The sequence below is a fragment of the Grampus griseus genome, assembly GCF_964374135.1.
Source record: "Grampus griseus genome assembly, chromosome: 20".
In the NCBI taxonomy this organism is placed as follows: Eukaryota; Metazoa; Chordata; class Mammalia; order Artiodactyla; family Delphinidae; genus Grampus; species Grampus griseus.
In genome coordinates, this window is record NC_139014.1 from 49,478,458 (window position 1) to 49,484,595 (window position 6,138).

Sequence of the window (6,138 nt, forward strand, 5' to 3'; positions counted from 1 at the left end):
GGGTGCTCTCAACCCTGTGGGCCTTAGGAAAGCCCACTGTCTCCGGTAAGAGGGTGTGTAGGGGCCACCAGTGATGCCTCAGCAGCCTGGCCCTACCAGCACCCTCCTCGCAGGCCCTTTCCTAGACCGCACGGAACAAGCTGCACGAGGCATTGCTGGATGCCTGGGTAGAGCTAGTCACGCCACCCTCACTGTTCCCAGCTGACTCTCCTAACACAAAAGGATATCGCTTTCCAGTTTTTACTGACTTTATCAAACATGGCGAATGAGAAATCGCCACGTGCATGTACGCGATGCCCAGGGAAACACCTTTTAGAACAAAACACTTCTTTGAGATAGAATGCCGAAGCCCTTGTCTATTTTGTCCTTAATATCTCCCCTGTCCAGAGTGGTCTGGGGGTGACGATGTTTGCTCCTCCGAGAAGGTGGGGGAACCTGGCCCCATTCCCAGCTCTGTCAGAATCAGGTGTTTCCGGAGTGACTCCCTCCTTCTGTGTGATCCATCCCAGTTCCAAAAATATTAGCTCTATCGCTGTTCAAATGAAAGTACAGAACCATGTCCCAAAGCCACGTGGCAAGAATTTTTTTAATGATCTTCCCTCTGTAGTGGCCATAATCCTGCTCGCCTACAGGGATACCTACTTCCACCTCTACCCATCCTGCCGTCCATCAGATAAGTACAGAAATAAATACATCTGTCATATCAAGTGTGAACTCCATGTCAGTCATTGAGCCTGCGTAGCTCATTGGCTCCGTGTGTTCTGTGTGTGCACATGCGTGTGTGTGTGCGTGTGTGTACTACCTTGTATGGCTAGGAGCCTCTGGTCATGCTTTAGTTGTTACCCGTGTGTGAGGGCACTCCTGCATGCATACACCTACAATAGTTAGCAAACTGTGGGCCAGGGACCAAGTCTGGCCCGCCACCTGTTTTGGTTAACAAACTTTTATTAGAACACAAGGCAACCTTTCATTTCTGTACCGTCTCTGGCAGCTTTCATGCTACAACACAGAGCTGAGCAGTTGCAAGAGACTGAATAGCTTGCAAAGCCTAAAATATTTCCTTTCTGGCCCTTTATGGAAAAGTTTGAGGATCCCTGCTTTACGGACTAGAATGTAAGAAAGAATGATTTAGAAAAGCCCTCTGTCCCAAACACTGGCGGGTTTTGTTATGTCTGTGGCGTGTGGAATGAGCTGCCTAGTCGTGAAATTGTTGGATGTTGATTCCCAAGATGAAGGATGACATTAGCTGCGGCCGGGCTTCAGCCCTTTTGTGAGAAGTCTATCCGGAGGGAACACTGGGACCCCCTCCTCCAAGTTCTCCAGCAGCACGTCTACCTCCACACACAAGCCCAGCAGAGGATCCTGAGTCTGGTTGATGAAGCGGCCAGGCGTGTAGTGAGCCATGGCCAGACCATGGCAAATGAGCATAGCAGAAGAACACCGACGGCTAGAACGAAGGGAGTGTTTATGTGATGTGCTCCATGTTCATTATCCTGTAAGCCTCCTAATCGCCCATGAAGAGCTATTATTAGCTCCATTTTATAGATGAGAAAACTGAGACTGGAACAGTTAGTAAGTTTACACAGCGAGGAAACAGCAATGCCTGGGTCCGACCCCAGGCAAATGTGACTCCAAAGCCAGAACTTGACTGTGGTGCCAGGTTGCATGGCAGAGAACGGGCTGGGGCATGACAGCCTAGCCCAGGGTTGGAAGGGAGATGTGCGGGCTTCTGCTTCCTGTTTGGGTTTGGGACTCCTTACTTTACCCGTAGGCCTTCCTCAGAAAATGTGCAGACATTAGATATTTTCAAATGACTGCAAATTGGATCAAACCTCCAAACTCAGCGCTGGAAGGAATCCTGTGGGTGTTCTTTTGTAAAATGAATGATTACAACCTTTGTGTAAACCCGGGTTGTTTAAAGGAGGACACACCTGCAACAGCTTGGTCTTTTTTATCTGTCGCTGTCTCTTGATCTCTCTCAGTTCCCATGTCCTCCACTCTCCATCACTCGGAGGCAGCATGAGTCACCATCCAGAATCCCTGATGGGCGGGCTGCTCAGCTCTGCTAAACCAGGGACAGCTGTGGCCACTGGGATGCAGACGGACCCACTGCTGACCATTGGGTGGGTCTGCTCAGGCCTGAGGCTGCTGATGGAGCTCTGCCTGGCTCCTGGTCCCCCCTCCTTGCTCACTGCACCAAGTGGGGCATTTTCTAGAGCAGGTCAAGAGATCGGCCCCTCCCTGGCTGCACCCCCTCCCCCGAGACCCCTCCTCTCCCTTCTCCCTTCTCCTTCCTGGAGGAGGGGGTACCTGTGGGCCTGCATCTCGGGCCTGATGTCTGCAGGGCTTGGGAGGTGTGTGTGTTGGGGGGGGTCTTCTCAACACTTGCCTGGTGTGTCCCCCCTAAGGGGTCAGGGCTGACTCAGTGGCCTGGGGCCACTCAGTTGGCTGCAGCCGGACTTGAGTTTAGATGTTGCCCAAGATCGTCACCACAGCTTGAACGTGCCTGTGTCTCTTGCCTCTGAGTGCCTGCTCCGTGGCTCTCCCCGTGTAGACTGTCCTCCCTCCTCCCAAGTCCAACCCAAATGCCCTTCTCTGAACCCCTCCCCCACCTCCCATTAGAAGCACTTCCTCCTCCTGGGCGGCTTGAGTCCTCTCTGTCCTTGTAACCTGTCCCGTGGGGTTACAGTTCCTGCCCGAGCCTGGCTGCCGCGTGGCTCACAGCTCCTTGAGGGTAGAGACCACTTTCCCCAGTTCGGAACCTCACGCTGGCCCCTGGCTTCCCTGCCTGGCCTCCCACTGTAGGCTCTCATGATGTGTTGGATTCAATAGGACTGAATGCAGACCAGCCCCTGCTCCACACACAGCAGAGGGGGCTCCCTTTTCTCCTTGCTGGGCACACTGTGTACCTTTGGGTGGGAAACAGAGGCCTTCTTAGCCAGCCTGGCTATTGAGAAAATGTGCTAACACAACGCAAAATACAGATGCCAAGATTGGGCAAGAGCCTCACCCTTAGGGCTCAGAGGCAGTCAGCCCAAAGCAAGCAGGGAGGGGTGAGGGGCTGAGTCAGGAGGGGCAATTAATGGAGCAATAGAGGGCGGACTGTGTTTGGTCCAACACCTGGCTTTAATGGAGTTTCAGGCAGTGATGGGATTGCGATGTGCGCTTAGGAACTTTGAGGCTCCTTTGACTTAAACTGCAAAAGCAGCCCCCTACTTCACCCACATCTGAAGCCTGTTGGCCCCAGAGCCTGGTTTTCTGCCCCTTACTGGCCACAGGTGGGAAGCCTTGAATGGGGACTTCTGTCTCTGAGCGGACTTGATCCCAGACTTTGAAGGACGGAAAACAAGTCTTGGGGATGGCCATTGTGAGGTCAACCAGGCCAGCCCTGGGCTGTGGCGTTGCCTCCCAGGGGTCGGGGCTGAGCACTCGACCGTTCATTTGTCCCGCCTACCAGCAGGATCTCTGACTTCTCACAGCATCCTTGGGAAGCAGTTATTATGAGGCCCATGATGGGAAGCATCAAATACAGGAAAGGGAAGCGTTGGGACCAAAACTTCAGGCTCAGCACCTGCTGCCTCCCCTGCCTTCTCCTGGGCCGGGGTGAGGCTGCCCTGGGGGTGTGGGGCTGACTCAGGCAGGGCAGGTGGGCGGTGGGCGGGCGTGGCAGCTGTGGCTGGTGGGCGTGGCCTGCCTGACATCAAGGGCAGGTGACCCAGCAAGTTCTGCCTCTGACGCCTCATTCCAGCCATCCCTCTGTCTCTGATGAGAGCCTCTCACCACCTCAGCTACAATCCTACTGGGGGGCCTTGGGCCCCTACACATGCGGTGATCTGAGAACAACCACTGCCACCTGGACCTCACCAGGTGAGTCTTGCCGAAGAGGTAGCCAGTGCCCTCCAAGGCCACAGGGTGCCCAGAGCGAGGACCTCAGGTGTCCCTCTGCCAATTGGCCTCAGGGGAGGGCTGGGGGGGAGCTTGGGTCTCTAGCAGGGAAAACAAAGCTGAACGTGAGCTCTTGGCCACAGGGAGTGTGTGAGAGCACAGGATATGATGGATGTGGGAAGCTTTCCCCTCCCCGAGGTTTGGGGATATTGGGGTGCGAGGACAGTCGTAGCTGCCCAGGGCAGAGGTGAGGCTCCTGTCACCCCCACAGGCCCCAGGGACGTGACTCTCCAGGGCAGCAGTGTGATGGGAGCTCAGGATGGGATGAGATGGCCCCAGAGCTGGAGACGGACAGGGCCCAGGCGGCTCATAGGAGCTGAGTCAGCAAGCCCTGGACGGAGCGTGGGCCCTGTGGCCCCCCGGCCTGGTCAGTCTCCCAGGAAAGGCCACTCCAGTCAGTACCAGGTCTTGGGAGGCACTTCCCAGGTGAGGACGCCCAATCCCAGATAGAGTGAGGGCCAGGCCTGCAAGAGAGTCCAGCAGGTGGGAACGCAGGTTTATGGGGTGACTCAGGGAGCTAATTAGAGCTGCTGCAGTCCCCGACCAGAGTTCTCTGACCCCCTCCTGCTCCAGCAGCCCAGGACTGTCCCGTACTCACCAGGCAGGGCAGAGAAAATGGAGCAGCCAGTGGTCATGGATGAGAGATGTAGGGGACCATTCAGCCCATTTTTCAGAAGGGAAAACAGAGGCCCAGGGAGCGGTAAGGGACAGGCCCTCCATCCCTCTCTTCCAGTGTTGGCCCAGCCCAGCCTCTAGCCCCACGGGTCATTTTGGGCTGAGGCAGGTGGTAAAGGCAGCCCACCCTTATCAGGCTGTGACTGTGGATACGGCCTGGGGCCTGTGTGCTGAGGATCCTCTCCCAATAGGATGCTTAAGGCCTCCTCAGAGCTCCCTAACTCTAGGTGCCTAACGCCGGGGCACCCCCGGGATGACTCTCCTCTCCCAAGATTGCTCACGTTTAGTGGGGTGGGGCACGCGGGCAGAGGGAGGAGGCTCTCCCATTTCCAAGTCTCACTGCAGTCTGCAGACAGCCAGGTCCAGACACTGCCTCCGGGGGGCTCTCCTATTTGGGTCAGGATCACCAATGGCCCAAGCTCCACCCAGAAGAAGAGGTGGGCTCTTCTTATGGAAATCACCGCCCCGCACCCCTGCCCCGGCTCCCTGTGACTCTGAGGGAGTTCTCTGAGGGTGGCTTAAGCTGAGAATGGCCCCCGCTCACTGCAGAGTCACCTCCTGTCCCCACAGCCCTTTCCCCTGCCCACCTCTTCCTCTATGGCCAGCCCACCTCCCCGCTGGCCCCCACGGCAGCCTCGTCCTGGCCTCTGGTCTCCTCCATCCCCCTTGTGCCGTCTCCGGTAGGACCTGGGTCCCTCTCACGCCCCCGCTGTCCCCAGGTTCAGCCACAGCTCCTACTACAGGCCCAACCTCTTCCCAAGCCTCTTACCACCCACGGGTCCAGCCACACCAGCTCCTTGCCACTCGCCAAACTTTCTTGAGCCCTGGTCTTTGCTCAGGCTGTCGCCTCTGCCTGGACAGCCCTGCCTCCAACAGAAAGCTCGAAGTTCCCCTCAGTCTCCTTGGAAGACATATCAGTTCCTCTCCCCAGTACCTCCCTCCAAGCCCCGCGTGGGGTCCAGCCCTTACCGAGCATCAGTAAAGCAGGTCTGGACAGAGGGGGCTGGGGCTCAGCTGCTCCCTCCAGGTGGACAGATAGCCACATAGCTTGTTACACTCAGCTTTGCGGGGGAGAAAGATGATCAGCGTGTTAGTGGCAGAGAGCACCAGGGGGTGAGAAATTAAAAAGCCGGAGCGGCCTGAGGCTGTGTTACTAGGAGCATAGTGTCTAGAGGAAAGGAGGTGACAGTCCTGCTCTATCGAGGAGAATTCTAAGCACAAAACCTGAGAGGGATGTTGAAAAAGCAGAGCTGATTCTCAGGAATCCACCTGGAGATTGGTGGGGCTGGAGAGGATGTCTGGAGAGAGGTCAAGGGCATGGTGACCTCTACCTGGAAGGTCTGCTGGGCTCTCCTAGGACCCAGAGGAGCAGGGGTGCTGAAGCGGGGAGCAGGGGAAGCTGCGGGGACAGTCTCCCTGTCCCTGAGAAGGGGTGGTGGCCTGGGAAGGCAGAGTGAGCTCCCCGTCCCGGGGGGTATGAGCAGGGGCCATATGGTGCTCCAGGGGGGTCTGAAGCTC